General features: G+C 39.5%; 1 protein-coding gene across 1 annotated transcript in view; it reads right to left on the bottom strand.

Annotated features, from left to right (window-relative positions):
• The window catches only part of ARAP2 (ArfGAP with RhoGAP domain, ankyrin repeat and PH domain 2), a 234,808-nt gene extending 226,759 nt beyond the window's left edge, over positions 1 to 8,049 (bottom strand). Inside the window, 1 exon segment of the mRNA XM_043971650.1 lies at positions 7,930 to 8,049. The gene's annotated coding sequence lies outside the window, so the exon portion shown is untranslated.
• Positions 8,050 to 18,168: the final 10,119 nt, after the last annotated feature.

The raw sequence follows: 18,168 nt of genomic DNA, 5'->3' as shown, positions 1-18,168 counted from the left end.
TAGAGTTGATTTTTGTTGACTTTCTATTTCTAAGTGGTCCATAACTGTCTATGAGCAGCAACTATTATGTCCTTTTTATTCTCAAAGTAATTTACATTATGCTCAGTATATGGTGTTTGCTGAAAAAAAAATTTATTTTTAAGCAGAGTTATGTGACCAGAAAGACTAACAAGAAATATGACTTTGGCCAAGCCACCAAGGAATAGGAAAATGTACTTTCAGGCATATTAGATAATGGAAAACAAGATTTTGCTGCATGGCATGGTCCAAGAGGAAAGGATACTTGTAGGGAAAGAGGTCAAATTTTACGGAGTTTTCTTATTCAGTAGCCACACCGAATATGGCAATTAGTTTTGTTGAAATCCTACTCTCAAAATTTTAAATTTCGTACCCACCTCTTCTTAGTTAAGTGAAAGCCAAAGTTGTAATTTTGCCTTCACTCATTCTGAAAAGTCCTTATTAAAAGGAGATAGTATTTAGGTTCAGATAATATCTCAACAATCAAGTGTCTAATCATATCATCAGCTTTAATAAGCCTTCCATCTCTTTCATGAGTCTTGCCAAAGAAGTCCATCTGGTTTTTGAGCTAATTGGCTAGGGTTAGAAAATATATTTTAAATCCTGGATTGGAAGATCTTTGAAGTAAAGGCTTTAATCATTTGGTAATTAGAAGAGTTCAAATTTTAAGTCCCCATAAAAGCAGAAATAGTAGAGATGTAAAAAGTAGTGGGTCAATTTCTGGGTTGAATGAGGTTGAGAAGCCACATGTATACCAGTTGAGGTTACTGAGGATGAAGTAGTGCACAAACCTGACTAGTAGCTACATCTACATCTATAGTGCTAAGCTATGTTACTGGACTACAGATTCATGAAACTGCTCTATTTCATGCTAAGTATGACCAGGACATAAATTTTAACATATAGTCTGATCAGCTTGGAAAGTAGACTCTTGGTTTGCAAATAGAAAAGAGATACTTGTTTTAAAGTGTTTCAGGACCCACAATCCTCCATTTCACTAAATTTGGGGAGCAAGTGCAGGACCAATTTAGCTCCAAAAAACACTGTTTACTTTTCCATTTATAAATAGTACCTTGCTTTCAATACTAATTTTGTGATTAGGTCCTTTCAAATTGTTTCTGGTGCTATGATGATTTCTCTGATTTGCTACAATGACAATCATTTCAAAAATTCTAGGTCCATTAGTCCATTCAACATCAGTAAAAACTGTGAGGATTTGGCCTGGATGATCCCTGAGATCACGTTGGTCTTTAAAATTCTAGAGCTCCATTGCAGATATTGTCAAACTCCGTTGATGTAGTAGTTTTGTTGATATCCTTTCCCTCTTTCTCTTTTAGAATAAAGACCCCCCAATTCCTTCAATCAATCCTCATATGGTATGGACTCAATAAACTTCATCCTCATCGATAAATCTGATCAGCAAGTATCACTATCTATCCAAAACTGTGACACTCAGAACTGAACAAAATATTCCAAAAGTCATCTAACCAGAGCAGAGTACAAAGAGAATATCACCATTAGAATGTTAGCTTTTTAAGGACATGAAGTATTTTGCTTATTCTTTGTAAACCTAAAGCTCAACACAGTACCTGACATATAGCAAATGGTTAATAAATGCTTATTGATTGATTATTCCTACAAGCCATTCTCTCGATACAGTACAAGACTACATTCTCTTGGGTGGCAGGGAAAGAGTTAAAGGAGTACTTTTATATTACATTACTGACTAATATTAACTTTGTAATTCACTAAACCCACAGGTCTTTTTTTTTTCTAAGACTTCTTTCTGACATTATTTCCCCCATCTGGTTCTATGAAAAGGTTTTTGTTATTGTTGCTCATTTTGTTTTATTTTGTTTTTTTAAATCCCCAGGGTAGAATACATGGTCTAGTAGAAAAAGTTCTAGATTTGTAGTCATTTCACTGCTCTGAATTTTTTCATCTATAAAATAAAAAACATCATATGGGAGGCCCTCTAAGATTATCTTCTAACATTACATCTTTGATCAAACACATAGATAGATATGACTATATACACACATACATGCCCATACATATACACTGTCCCCTCCAGCAAAACCTTATACTTTGGTGAGGGAAACAAGACCTTGAAAGGTAGTATAAAATAAATATCGTAAGCAATATAAGCAGAGTATTCTAAACATACAGAGATATTATTACTTTAGCCTATGAATGATCACTAGAGGAAGAAAGCAGAATTTCACCTTGTCCTTTAAGAAAGTGTTGGATTGGGGCAGCTAGGTGGTACAGTGGATAGAGTACCAGCCCTGGAGTCAGGAGGACCTGAGTTCAAACCCAGCCTCAGACATTTGACACTTACTAGCTGTGTGACCCTGGGCAAGTCACTTAACCCCAATTGCCTCACCAAAAAAAAAAAAAAAGAAAACAAAGTGTTGGATTTTCAAAGGTAGAGAACGGAGTGGAGAAGAAAACAGAGGACATCAGGAGAAACTGAAAAGCACAGTTTTTATAGGGTAATAAAAGTATGCCAGTTTGACTAGAGTATCAGACTAGTATGGTAAAGAAGAGATAAGACTAACCAAGCTAAGTACTAAGGACTCTGTCTGGTAATCACAGGGAGCCATTGAAGGTTTCTAAGTGAGGAAATGATACCCACAGCTGTGCATTTGAAAGATTAATTTGGCAGCAGTGTATAAGAGAATGGAAGTTTGAGGAGCTAAAAGAACAGAGACCAGTTAAAAGGCCATTAGGAGCCATTGTTGCTGATAAGTGAATTGAATAAGAATTTTGTGGGAGTGAGAGGTAAACCACGATAGTACCTTTACCCAGATTAAATATGCCATTGGCCCATAACTACGTAAAACTCAGATTACTTGTTATCATCAAGAAAAATAATATTTTCCCACAAAGTCCTCTATAATACTCCAGCATGGTTTAGAGGTAGCTATAGGTTCTCCAAGCTTATGTCTTCCATTCACACCATAAATCACCCTAGATGACACCACTCACCTCCCAATTGGTTTCTAGTGTCGTCCAACCCCTAATCCATCCTCCACACAGTTGGCAAACTGACATTCCTAAAGCATTTGCAGGTCGGACCATTTGTTTCCCTGTTCAACAAGCTACAGAATTCCCCTTTATAATAAGCCCTCTCCTGTTCAGCGTTTAAAGACCTTAATGATCTTGCTCCAAACTCACTTCGCAGGCCAATTACACATCACTCTCACCCATATACACTGTATGCTCCAGTTAAGAAAGTCTTCTTGTTTGTGGTTCTCCATGCCACGTAGACATCCAGATTTCATGTCTTTACACAGGATGTCTGAGAACACCTCGAATGTTCTCCTTTGTCATGTCTGCCTCTTGGAACTGGCAGCTCCCTTCAAGGCTTAGCTCAAGTACACCTTCAAGAAGGGTGATTGCCCGAGTTGTTACTGCAATAGCACCCCACCCCACCCAATCTATTGGACAGATACTATATGGGGGTGTGTGTGTATACACATACATACACATATATGTATATCTAGAGAGAGATCTCTATAAATACATAAAGCTATCTCTCTCTAGATATACATATATAGATACATATACTCTACTGTGAACATGTTATATCCTCCCTCTCCCAAGAGAATGCAGATTCCTTGGGAACAAAATCACTTTTACACATGTGACCCCTGAACCAAGCATCACAATTAACACCCAGTATGCACTTTGTCAACGGACTCCAGGCTCTAGCTTCTCTGGGCATCAGTTTCCCCTTCTGTAAAATGGGATTAATAATACTTATAATCCCTACTTCATAAACTTCATTGTGAGAAGAGTCCTTTGCAAAACTTAAAACGTGATACTTAACACTGAATCTCCACTGTTCCGTTATTTACTTTCACACCACCGTGTAAGGATGTATTATTTGATGCTTTTCAACTCCTGACAGGTCCATTTAGTTGAATTTACTTTCAAAAACGGATCCATGCACCCATTCATTCAGAAGTTCCCTCCAATGAGGCAGATCACAAGCCATCCAAGCCTGCCTATCCTGTGATGGTCGTCTATAGTTTATTCGCCACAGAGCCTGCACCCAATGTGCTGGAGATCTTCCATGCTTTCTCCCTACATCAAAAGGGTAGCAATGGAGAACTTGGTCCAAGTCGTCCCTTGCTCCTGCCACATAACCAGCCCATCTTCTTTTCCTGACAAACAATTCCCTGATGATATACCCAGTCGAGGTTATCTAGGACTATCTCTCTGCCTCAAACATTTCATACTCCTCTGCCTCCAAATTTTTGTTTGTGTTTTTCAGATTCCCACGTTCCCCCTTCAAAATGCACATAACACAGGGCAGCTAGGTGGCAAAATGGATAAAGCACTGGCCCTGGAGTCAGGAGGACCTGAGTTCAAATCCAGCCTCAGACACTTAACACTTACTAGCTGTGTGACTCCGGGCAAGTCACATAACCCCAACTGCCTCACCAAAAAAAAAAAAAAAAGCACGTAACACTTTAACAATCCAGGGAATATTCAGCTTGAATTATTTTGTATCCTACTTATTTGCCTTGCTATTTTTTTTCCTTAGTGAACTTTTAAATTCACAAGGGTAAGGATTCTATCTTATCTACACTGAATTTTCCTCAGTGTCCAGCATTGGATTCTAGACAATGGACATCTTGTATATGCCTATTTCCATACAGGCTATTTCTCCTGTTAAAATATAAACATCTTGAAGGCAGGAATAGTTTTTTGGCTTTTTCTTTGTATCCCATATAGTAAGTTTTTAATAAATACTTATTGTTTTGTAGATTACAACAGAAACTACCACATCCATAGATCTGGATCTAATCACTGAACCAGACCTTGGGAGAAGTATTGAGTGATTGAGCGTTTCCTTACACAAACCATAAGCTCCCTAACAGTTTGTTCAAAAGGCACTAAATTTTGTGTCAACTTTGTTTTTAAGATTCATGTCAACCAGAAGCAATGTAATGCTCTGAAGTCCAAATATCTTGTTTGTTGTTAAAGTTCAAAATCTCTTTTACTTTCTAGCGATGGGCTAGAGAGTATTGATTGGCCTGTCTGAGTACCAACCCAAAATGTCTCCACACCCTCCTCCAACTTATCAGCAGTGTGAATCTGGCTTTTATGAATCCACTTATACTCATTTGCCTGACAAAAGCATCAGTAAGTGAGTTTCTTTTTCCTTTTACAAGTACTTGGCCTCTTTAAATTTGATCTTTTGCATCAATCTGCATGTTACACATACATACATGTATATGTGTATGAACTTTTTGGGGTATTTAAGTTTCTAAAAACTGTTTAGCTCCCCATACTGGTTCATCGTTAATGCCTTGGACAAAAAATATCACATAACTATAAAGACACACCTCTCTCAGAATAGACTTCAAAGAGAAAAGAGATTCTGATCTATGCACTTCTCTCAGATAACCACTTATATTGTGTACTAGAAGAAATTTGTTGCTGAACATTGACAATCAATGGCAACAGAAAGAGTCAAGGAATTCACCTAAGACCCAAACTCAATTTCTTCTGGTGAATACATACATCAAGTACCTAATTACTCTCTGATTGCCATCAAGGATTAGAGGGTTTGGGGTGTGGAAGGGGAGATGAGGAAAGGAATAACATAATGGTTTCAGTATCATTTTAATTAGAGATAAGGAAATTGTATGCCTTCTCCACAAATTCAGATTTAATCTGAACATATATGAAAAAAATGAAATTATGCACAGAATAATTTCAGATTTTCCTTGGAAAGAATAAAAAAGGCACATCATCTCACTTCAAGCTTCACTGGCCAAACATGATTTGGCTAAATTAGTAATAACCAGAAGGAAATTCCACCATCGCTTTATAAAACTATCAAAGGAAGAAATGCCTGATAGTTATAAGAGGGTGCTTCAAGCAATAAACATAATTTTAAACTTGTCTTTCTAATAGCATCTTTGATCAAGATGACTCAGTTTCCAAAATGGTGCTCACTGGTACTCTGTATGGAAAGGTTATCATTGCTTCAACTTATTCCTGTTTATAAACCAATTATATCATTATAAAATCCCATTAAGCAAGGGCCATATACAGGAAATTTCATATTAATGAAAACCCAGAAATAGTTATATGGTACAAAGAATATACCACACCACCTGAAAAGTGGGGTTGGGGGGGGGCAGGGAACAGTCTCCCAGCTTCAAGTCATAGATCAAGGCCTTGTGCTGCCCTAATTTCAAGTGCTTAGCACAGCACCTGACACATAATATGCGCTTAATAAATGTTTATTGACTGTTGACAGACTAATGGAAGTCTGGAGTTTATACCACTTTCTTCTAGTTCAAAACTTCATGTAGAGTGGCTCAAAAACCATTTTTCAAATACCTATTAAATGCTTAGGGTTGGTACTGATAGTCATTAAGGGGGGGAAAAATCATTGGATTATTTAACTACCATCAGCATAACCATTCAGTGCTGGCCAACTCATATTAAACCTGACAAGTCTCTGGAGGAAGCAGAAAAATACAAACACACATACACACCCACATAAATAAGTTTTTAAGAGTCATTCAATTTACCCCCTAGCTATGTTTTAGTTTAAATAAATCCTTGTTGAGTACCACAAACCAAGGCTTCAACACTTCGAATTTAAGATCCATGTTAAATTATAAGTGTCTTCATTTTGTAAGAAAAGAACTGGAATTATTTGCTTCCACACTAGGAGATTTATATCCTACTTTCATGACCCATTTTTTAAAACATTATGAAATAGCCTATTTTCTTATCTAATTTTTGCCCTAAATGTGTTTCTCTGGTGAGTTCATGAAGGTCAAATAAATACTTATTGGTATTTTCTTTTTATTTAAAAAAAATTACATGAACTTCCTTTTAGAAAGAGGCATAACCTCAAGCTTCCAAGTACTCCTGGGAACTGTTCAATAAGCCAGTGTGGGCATAAAGTGCTTAAGTGGGGGAAAAAAATCAATTCTGACCTTGTAAGTACAGTACTATAATTAGGAATAATAATAGCATCAGATGTAAGCACACTATTAAAATGGCTTATTTTAAAATACAAATCCATTCCTTTCTCTCAAGACTTAGACAACAAGGCTCTCAACAACTGACTTGAAGGGCAACCCAGCGAGTAACGCTGCAACAAACAATCCAAGTGAAGCTGGAACAACTTCAGGATCACATTACACAACATTAAGGAGTTCATAGTTTTCTTACATTTAATTCCTTATCAAAGGCCTTGGATTTCAGTGTATAATAAAATAGAACTTCCAACCCAAAGTAAAAAAAGTCTCCACAGGAAAAATGTTTAAATGCCCATAAAGAAAAAAAGAATTAAATTCCGAGTGTAAACAAAACTTAATATTACAAGGATATGGACAACCGTATTCCAAAGTCTTCCATGGTAAGAGGCTGCCCAATGTCTGTACAAGACACTATTTCCCTGTACATAATGTTACTTTCATGCAAACGAAGGCCAAACTACTGTAATTAAAGGTAATTAACCGGGCCTTCCCCGTACAGTGTAACCTAACAAGCTGGGAGCTGTCGAGCGCAGGAATCAGGCAAACCGAAGGAATTATGTGCACGCCGTAAATAACTACTTTATTCCCGCAGCTCAATACACTCAGACCCTTTGGTCGGATTTTTTTTTTAAATAACAGACTTGTTTTGATGGTTTGTCCCTCTCCCTAAATCTCAGAAGCAGAGGAAGCTCCTAGCCCTGTATCAGTATCTGCTTCTGATTTCCTTGAAGACGCCCACGCAAAGAAGCGAAATGAAGGCAACGGGGACCCCAGCCAAGCACCTTTCGCTCTAGACAATTACCAGGGAAAAGTTTTTTGGTTTGCTGTGTGTGAAATGCCCACCACCTCGGAGCAAGGAACTCGGCGGGGCCCGGGATCTCCAAGCACTTACTCAGGACTGAAGGCACCAGCAGCAAGACGGGCACCGACGTCTCCACCGCCGATGGGGCTCCGATCTCTCGGGCGTCCCTTCACTGCCTTTCTCTCTGCCTGCCTGCCTCCCTCTCCCTCCTCCTCCTCCTCCTCCCCCTCCTCCTCCTCCTCGCTAGCTTCTGTCTCCTCCCAGCTGCGGGCGGACGGGCGGACGGGCGCGTGCGGCGCTGTCAGAGCCCGGACAGGGGCCGGGGCTGCCGGGGCGCGCGCACCTGAACGCCCGGCAACACCTGAGAGAGGCGGCTGGCAGGCGGGCGAGCGAGCGAGAGGTCGGGCGGGCCGGCGGCGCAGGCGGCGCAACCCCGGAAGAGCCGCGCCCCCTGCGCCCAACTCCCATGCCCAGGTGTCTCCTCCTCCTCCCTCCTCCTCCCTCCACCTCCTCCTCCTCCCTCCCTCCTCCCCCTGCCTCCCTCCGCTGCCTCTGCTTAGGCTTCAGCCAGCCGAGCGCCGCGGGGGAGGGAAGCTCCGGAACCGGGAAAGCCGCGCGCGTCGGCGGAGGCGCAGTCGGAGCTCCGGCTCACCCGCGGGGGCGGCCCGGCCGGCAGTCCCTGCTCGGCTGCATACTTGAGCAGCTGACTCAGTGCCCGCTCCACTTTCCAGGGCCCCGCAGCGCGGCGCTGCCCACTTCGCTCCTCACCTCGGCCGCCCCCTGCGCTGCCCCGCCCCGGAGCCCCGACCTGGCTCCGAGGGGACCCCAGTGGGACCAACCCCACCCCATCCCACCCCCACCCCACCTACCCCAGCCTTAGCCTGGAGCTCTCTTGAAAGGGCAGGGGGCGGCCGGGGTAAAAAGTAGCGTTAAGTCACCGGACACCATAGCATAATGAGTCCCTTTGGGGGACTGCAAAGGACCGTCTGGTCCAACTCATTTGTTTTTTTTATTGTTTGTTTTTAATCCGAGTAATCATTTGGCTATTTTAAAACCTAACTTTCTTCCTCTGGTATTGTCCTCACTCTGGCAATGAAGAAGGGAGAGAAGGGAAAGAGGAAGGGAAAAAAGAAGGGAGTGAGGAAGGGAAAAGGGAATAAAAGAAGGGAATGGTGCTCATTCATCGACCTGCAAAAGAAATTCACCCATTGGCCATGCATGAGAACGTGTGTCCGATTCTGCCTTTTAAGTTCATCGCCTCTCTGTAGGGGGCATGGCATGTTTCGTGTCTTCTGGATTTATGATTTATCATTGATCAAAAGTACTAAAGTCTTTCGAAGTTGTCTCAGTGATTGTGTATAAATTGCTCTAGTCCTGCACAGTTCACTTTGCATCAGTTCATAGAAGTCTTTCCAGTTTCCTCTTGAAAAGTTCATTTCAACTATTGTACAGTAATATTCCATTACATTCATATGCCTTGATTTGTTTGAACATTCTCCAATAGGATAGCCCCTTAAGTTTTTGTTACTATGAAATTTTTTGTACATATACATACTTTCCTGTTTCTTTTGTCTCTTTGGGATATTGACCCAATAGTGGTATTACTGGGTCAAAGGTTGTAAACAGTTTAATAATTTGGGGGACATAGTTCCTAGTTGATTTCCAGAATGGCTGGACCAATTCATATCACTAACTGTGCATTAGTGTTGACCTTTCCCACAGGTTCTCTAAAATGTCATTTTCCTCATATGTCACCTTTGCCAAGTCTAATGGGTATGAAAGGGGCCCCCAAAGTTGCACATTAGTGCAAATTATTAGTTGCAAATTATTGCATTTCTCTAATTATTAGTGACTTAAATAGAGCAGAGGTGTCAAAGGCAGACCAGGGCACACAGCCCACAACATTCCCAAAGACAGCCAGAATCAGATTAAAATATAATTGGGGGGCAGCTAGGTAGCACAGTGGATAAAGCAGGGGCCCTGGATTCAGGAGGACCTGAGTTCAAATTCTGCCTCAGATATTTGACACTTACTAGCTGTGTGATCCTAGGCAAGTCACTTGACCCTCATTGCCTTGCCAATAAATAAATAAACAAAATTTTACATATAATTATATAATATATATGATTGCAAAATGTTTAACAAAATAAATACAAATGCAATAAACATAGATAATATTAGTAAGTGTTTAAGTCAATATGCAGCCTACAAAGATTTTTATGTGTGATTTAGTGACCCACCCCACCCCCATTTCTGTTTGACTTTGACACCACTGGCATTTTTTTCAACTGATTGTTGATACCTTGGATTTCTTCCTTCCTGTTTGTAAACTTTAATCCCATTTATTTTGCAGATGTGGAAACTGAGCCCCAAAGAACTGAAATAGCTTTCCTAAGAGTATACCAGGTGGTATATGGCTGAGTCAGGATTCAAAGCCACTTCTCTGTGTCAAGATCCAATGGGCTTTCCATTAAGTCATGCTGTATTTCTAAATTCCTGAAACTTCCCCTTTTGAGGCTTTTCACACAAGTTGGTTTAATGCAAAGGTCAACTGTAAAATGAAAGGAATTTAAATAACATAAGGTCCTTTACAACTCTAAAGCTATGCTGCATTTGCACTGAAACTGGATTTCCTTAAAAGATGTAGTAGTCTTGGTAGAGATAGCAAGGAAAGAGTAAAAGCAAATTCATGATCCTTCACAATTCTCTGGATTCTGTAGAGAAGACCATGCCTAGGTGGTAAAAGGAAGTACCTACTTAATACTAAAGGCCTCCTCCTACCTAACATTTACCACTGAGGAGCCAGAATGCCCACAATTTCCACCTTAGTCACCCAAATGTTTTAACACAAGAGAAGATTTCACAATTCTTCAGAAACTAAATCATCAAAAGTCATTCATGACCAAATCACCCAGGCCTTTTCTACATTTTCCAAGATCTTTCTCCTGCATTTGATCCTGCTAACCACCCTCATCCTTCTTAAAACTAGCCCCCTTGGGCCCAGTTTTACTTTTATTTCTGACCTCAGTTTCAGTGACTTCGAATTAAACAACCCTATGGTTGCCCCCACACTCTCACTTTCCAGAAACTCATGCATTCCCATAAGCTTCAACTGTTGCCAAGTTTAAATGTCCAGCTTTTCTGCTGACCTTTAACCATTTCCATCTATCTAAAGAGTATTTTCACTTGAAGATGACACAGTTTCTCAAACTAAACATTTCAAAAAAGTAAACTCATCTGTACTATCCCCGCCCCCCGCCCCCACTATATGTATATAGATATATTGAGTTTGACCTAGAAGGATGGATAGTATTTCTATTAGTAGGCTGGAGGGGTTAGGATGTTGCAAAAAGGAAGAATAAAATGATCAATTGGATGCAGAAATTAGATTGTATTCCAGGAGAATTAATATAGGGTGAGAGAAGATGGCATAGGTTAAGAGTTGAGAGTAGCATGTAGGAATGCATCCATACATAACATATGTGTGTATACATATGTTATGCATCCATACATATATATGTATGTGCATGCATACACATATCTATGCACATATGTGTATCAGACCAGTCTGATCAGTATTCAAGGTCCTCACTGTCACAATGTTCCTTATCTCTCACTACACTTCCATATACCACTCTCTACCCTTAGCCTATGTTATTTTCTCTCATTCTATATTCATTCTCCTGCAAAACATACTCATTTCTACCTCTGAACAGTTGTTCATTTTATTCTTCCTACCTGCAACATCCCAGCTCTTCCTGTCTACTAATAAAAAATACTATCCATCTTTCAAGAACTAACTCAAGGCCTACCTCCTCTATAGATCCTTCCTGACCACCCTAGTTCAAATGAATTTCCTCTTCTCAGACTTCCTGTAGCACTTAAAGACTAATCATCAAACAACCTAGTAGTCAGTAGCATAGTGACTGAAACGATTCTCTCTTGCTTTCCTACCCTGATTATATTTTGGGTGGCAACTAGGTGGAGCAGTGAATAAAGCACTGGCCCTGGATTCAGGAGGACCTGAGTTCAAATGTGGCCTCAGACACTTGACACTTACTAGCTGTGTGACTCTGGGCAAGTCACTTAACCCTCATTGGCCAGCAAAAAAACCAACCAAACAAACAAATATTATATTTTGGACATTCCGTGGGCACAAAATAGGTATTTGTTGTACTCCAAGGAGATCCCACCACTTATGTTATCCAGCCTACTTTATAAGACTTAAAAGAAATGTATCCATTGCATCTTCTATAAAAGACTCATAATGACTTTAAATCTTAGGATCTTTGATGTGTAATAAAGATAAGATTTAAAATTTACATCTTATAGTGTTTTTATATCACTTGGTTTATGCCCCCTACTAGATTAAAAATTCTGTAAAGGCTGCTTCCAGCTCTGAGATTCTGTAATTCTAGGTGTCCCCCCCACACACATTGTCTTGCACAGTAACCTGCATAAAGAAGATAATAAATATTTGTTGAGTGAATTACAGTTAGGTTTCTGTGATGCTTCACGGAACACATTCCTTCATTTTAAGCTAATTGCTTTGGGAGGTATATTAACTCTTTCAGGTCACTGGTGTACCATTTACTGTATAGTTATGAGACAGAAATAGCATCATTTAAAAATACCCAGTCAACTCAATTATCCACTCTAATGAACAGGAACAGAAGACGAAATGCATTCATTGACTGTCGAGTTATTGCTTCTTATTCCTTCACGTGTGCTTTTGCACTTTAGTTTATAAAACACCATAAAATTCCATTTTCCAGGCTGCATCTTGAGGGGAAAAATACTATAACTCCAAGCATCCTTTTCATTCTTCCTTAGAAAGGCACACACACAAAGGATGATTCAATACAAGTGAGTGACAAAGAAGTTTAAAAAAAAAAAGGAGGAAAAAGGGAGAGAGGGAGGAGAGAAAAGGAAGTAAAAATAGGATTAGAAAATGGCAGATTTTCTAATTAAAGCACAAAAGCAAGAACTAAAAATAAATTGCTCAGAAAGCAATAAAATAAAATGGGTAAAACATTAAATTAGTCTGAAATGTGCACAAATATTTTACTTCATATGCAATTGTGCTTTGTTTAATTATACACATTTGAGAAGAAATAGCCTTGTGTTCAAGCTTATGGGCAAGTAAAGTGAACAGTTGTTCCTCTTTTTATACTTGTGGACTCTGAGTTCCTACTGTAACTTGAGTAAACAAAGTGTATTCCGGTTAAGTTTTTTAATAAATTTACATCTTTTGTCCAAGTTCAACAACCTAACCCTGCTTAAGAAAAGAAACTAAAATGAGTTTCTTGGAAGATAAAATTATATTTGGGGTGTTCCATAAGGGTTTTCTCATCATATTGAAGACCCTAACCAAGTTATTTCCTGTTCACATAATGGCACCAAAAACTGATGCCCACCTGAAAGGATTTTTGTCATTGATTTCAAGGACTGTTCATACCTTTGGTTTGTGACTTCAAGGTCTGTTGATTTTCTCTCTTTTTTTTTTTCCTTAAATGAACCACTTTTCTTAGCACTAGGCCTGGAAGAAGTGTTGTAAGTTTCTTTCATGCATAACATTTAATACTTACTTTTTTAAAGGATATTTATCTCTATCCTGATCTTCTTTTATAAATGTGACTTATCTGTGTCAGTTATTCAGAGCTGCAGGTGCAGCCTTCAAAGAGCACAGAGCACACTTTTGCATTTCCTTCACTAGCCATGACTTTGGTTAGCATCCTGTATGATGGTTTTGTACTTTTTCCTGTGGAAACTCTCAAACCCAAACGAATTCCGCTTCAATCTTATTTAGCAATCAAAGAGATGCCTTCTGCCTAATAAGTTTTGCAAGCACATTGGAAACTGCAGCAGCGACGCTTGATTAAACTTTGCTTTCTTTCATTTTTAAAGGAACTGCTGGTGATGCAGTCATTCACCCATGAATGCCTTGCTATTTCAATAGTTACTAGGACACTAGAAAAAGAAATTTCCATTCCTCTCAATAAAAACTATAGAAAAAAGAGCTACTTTTCTTTTTCTTTTTTTTCTCAGAATAGTCACTATTTTTTTTTCTAAAGAAAGAACACTTATTTAATCCAGTAATATATCTACATAGAGGAGGACTATAAATTACTGGTGTAGATTGATTGTAAACGTGGAGATTTTATTTGTAAGACTTGAGTAAGTTTTATACTATAATAAATGTGTCCTGCTATAAAAGCCATTGTTAGAAATGTGGTTAGAAATTTTCCTTTGTGATTTGAGACTTAAGGTAGTGGATCAGAATTTGAGATTTACCACACAAGTATCCCTACCTGCACTTCCTAAAATATACCCCAATTATTATGTTCAGGCAGTCTGCTCCTATGTTATATACAGTCCATGCAGTCTCTTAATTTCTAAATTGAATTCATATTGTAATCATTTTGAAAATAGATTGTAGTATATTGACAGTAGGTCAAATTATTTTCTACAGGGGCAGCTAGGTGGTGCAGTGGATAAAGCACAGCCTGAGATTCAGGAGGACCTGAGTTCAAATCCAACTTCAGACACTTGACTCCTACTACCCATGCATGTGAACCTGGGCAAGTCACTTAACCCTCATTGCCCTGGGGAAAAAATATTTTCTGTATTGATAGTGTCATTTTTGAGACTGTCATTTTACACTAATATATCAGGGTGAGTCTTAGCATGAGGTGATGTGCCCACTCAGGTGGGTGAGAGTGAAGGATTGAGTAATTTGAAAGGGGGAATGCTGAGACCAGGGTACAAATAATGAACATCATAGCCAAGCCAGCTCCCTCAATTACATCATGTTGTTGACTTTAGGTGGGCCTCTGCTTAGCAAGGAAAAGTTAGTTACCTCCCTCTGAAGAGACTCAGTAGACTTCTCTAATGGCGAAGGGACAAATTTGGAGATCATGCAATACACCACCTGATCTCAAAGGAGACTAGTGTGAAACCCCAGGGGGAGTTAAGATTGACAAGTGCCCAGTGGTTCTTACATTCGTTGGCACAGGCTAAATTTATCAGTACATTCTGAACCAGTGAACTTATTTGTGAGTGAATTGCCTTTGTTCAGTTCCCAGCTGGAAGCCTTCAAGAACTTGGTTTCCAGGGTTGTTGTTGTTTTTTCCTTTTTTTTTTTCTCTCTGTGCTGAAAGCAAGGTTGAAAAGGGACAGAAGGAGAGTTTAGAATATATTTTCTAGGATGAAGAGGTGAGTGCTTTATTATTATTCCCACTTTGAACAAATATTTTCTAGACTATTGAACTTGGGAGAGGATATTCTGGGAGGTAATGTGAAAGAGAATAGACAGAAATAAAGGACAGGAGCTAAGTAGGTGGGGAAGAAGACAGTAGAGGTCAGTGATTTGACCTGTGGCATTTGATCCTAAGCATTGTTAAGAAATGGAGACTACCCCTACCTGGTGTAGAACCAGTAAGTAAATGACTAACCAGTTACCCTAACACTGGAAGCTTGACCTGATATTGTCATAGCTACCTGGTGGTGTATGATCAGTACACCAACAAATTGCAAAGATGCAAGCTTCCTGAAAGCAGGGATGTTTGTCCCTTTTCATACTGGTATCCATAGCGTCTAGCATATACCCTTGTATTTCATAAGCATATGCATAATGTTTGTAGAATTAGATGGCTTTTAATCCCCAAATACAAATCAAATTGTAAACCAACAAATTTTCCCAAATTCTTTATTTCTCTATTGTCGAACCCCATCCTCAGGTCAGAGCAGGCTTCTCACTCTGCATACACATGTGTAGGTAGGTATGTGTCAAACCTAGACAGAGTTGGGACTGGAAATAGACAAGGTACACAGTTACCTAAAAGAAACCCAAAGAGTGGTAAACTAAAAAACCCTTGTTGTAATAACACTTTTCAAATGGATACAACTACTTTCACTGGGATTGAGGGTGTATAATGTGTGTTATTTTCAAGCCTTGGCAGGGTATATTAATTCTTTGTGCCTGTTCTTTTCATGCCATTTTCCATGCCTTGCAATGCCCCGTCCTCTCCTTTATAGCTATTTAAAAAAACTTTTTTTTTTTTTTTTGGTAAGGCAATTGGGGTTGAGTGACTTGCCCACGATCACACAGCTAGTAAGTGTTAAGTGTCTGAGACCAAATTTGAACTCAGGTCCTCCTGAATTGAGGGCCGGGCTTTATCCACTGCGCCACCTAGCTGCCCTATAGCTATTTAATAACAAAAAGTCATAGGGTCGGGGCAGCTAGGTGGCACAGTGGATAGAGCACCGGCCCTGCAGTCAGGAGGACCTGAGTTCAAATCTGGCTTCAGACGTTTGGCACTTATTAGCTGTGTGACCCTGGGCAAGTCACTTAACCCCAATTGCCTCACCAAAAAAAAAAAAAAAAATTAAAGTAAAAGTCATAGGGTCTCACTCACTTCGGTAGCATCCTAGCAATGTTTTGTGTGACAAAAGGGGGTAGTCTAATAATGGTGACCCGGTGAGAAGAAAAGTGTGTTAGAATTGAAAAAACTTTAAAGACCACCTAATATAATGCCCCTCATTTTGTGGATTTGGAATATGAATCAACTGAGAAGTGAGTTATTTGTTCAAGGTCACAGAGCTACTTACTATGAATAAAATCTGGAATGTGAAGATGTCTCTACTTGTAGTACAATACTATTTTCATTACACAAGACTGCTTCCCTTCATAAGGAACACCTCAAAATAAGTGAAAAACCTATGAAAAAGTCAGAGAAGAATCCCAAGGAGAAAAAAAAAAGAGATTAATAGAAAGAGGCTCCGTAAAGAAAGACAATGTTTTAATAAGGTTTTGGTCTTTCTACCAATCCCCATTCACATTGTGGATTTGGGAGTGGAGTGGGGTGGGGTGGGGTGATGGCAGCAGGAGAAGATATTCGATTTTGCAAAACTTTCTGCTTTTCTTTGTCCACACATTGGTCACCAGAACCAGACACTTCTAATTACCTGCTCAACACAGCAGGATCGGTCCCTGGCTCCACAGGAAACAATAACAAAAACACAATAGAAACCAAAATAGAACTAAGGCAGAGAAGCTGTTTTAGTTAGTTCCTCATTAGTTGTGCCTCATGTCTCTTCTACTCATTTTCTCCTGTCATGTCAATTCCTGACTGTCACTCTTGCTCTCAGGTTGTATTTTTCTGGTTCCTGAGTGTCTGTCTGACTTCTGACTTACTGCTTGGATCAAACAATAGTATATGCAAAGTGCTTTGCAAATCTTAAAGGGAGAGACAGCTAGGATGGTTGTTATAATTATGCTTGCCCTGACTCTGGTTCACTGAATACCCCCAGAAACCATCTTATCTGCATGGTTCAGACTCATGGACTTTTTCAATCTTGAGTACCTGGGAATAACTGTCCCTCTCTCTAGATTGTCCACCTTTGTTCCTTGATCCCAGTCTCTGACTTGATCATTGCCTGTAGCCCTGTCCTCTGTCTTAGACTTTAATTGGCTTGCCTACTATCAGCTTTTTCATGGTATGTCCACAGACTTTTGCTCCTGATGTTTCCAGAACTGACACTTTACTGTGTTTTTTTTTTCTAACATGGCTTTAGAAAGGATTAGCCAGAAAATGGCAGATTCTTTCCAATCATTTCATGTATTTCCCAGATTATAGACTTCTGACACATCTACCCAGTATCTTAAAGGAACCTCAGATGTCATTGAACCAAACCCCTGCACATTTGAATATACCAAGATGAGGCGAGGTGAATCCTTAGTCCAAAGGGTTAGGCAAGGTTGCATACATCCCAAATTAGCTCCACGGGAGGTAGGAGAGAAGAAATACTATTGACTCATATTAAATATTATAGGGCTAATTAGGCAACATAAAGTGGTAGGGAAAGATCTTGATAGAATAGTAAAGAATACTGTGGGTTTTGCCATCTAAACAGTTCTGAACTGCATTTTAATTGTTTAATCCATGTACTTTATCTTTTCCATAAGAATAGCATAATGTACTTACTTTATCAAAAGCTCTGCTAAAAATCAAGGTTAGCTGTATAGCATTTCTCCTCTACTATTTTAATAGTCTTTCCAGAGAAGGGAATAAGGAATAGTCTGACATGATTATTCTTGATGATGCCATGTTATTTTTTCCTAATCACTACCCCTTCTAGAAGTTCACCAACCATCTCTTTATTGAAATATTCTAGAAATTTCCCAGCATCCAAAAGAGAAGCTCAGGGGGCAGCTAGGTGGCACAGTGGATAAAGCACCAGCCCTGGATTCAGGAAGACCTGAGTTTAAATCCGGCCTCAGACACTTGACACTTACTAGCTGTGTGACCCTGGGCAAGTCACTTAACC

The sequence above is a fragment of the Dromiciops gliroides genome, chromosome 6 (assembly GCF_019393635.1).
Source record: "Dromiciops gliroides isolate mDroGli1 chromosome 6, mDroGli1.pri, whole genome shotgun sequence".
NCBI classification, from domain to species: Eukaryota; Metazoa; Chordata; class Mammalia; order Microbiotheria; family Microbiotheriidae; genus Dromiciops; species Dromiciops gliroides.
Note: the sequence above shows the minus strand (reverse complement) of the source record. Positions and strands in the feature narration are given on the sequence as shown.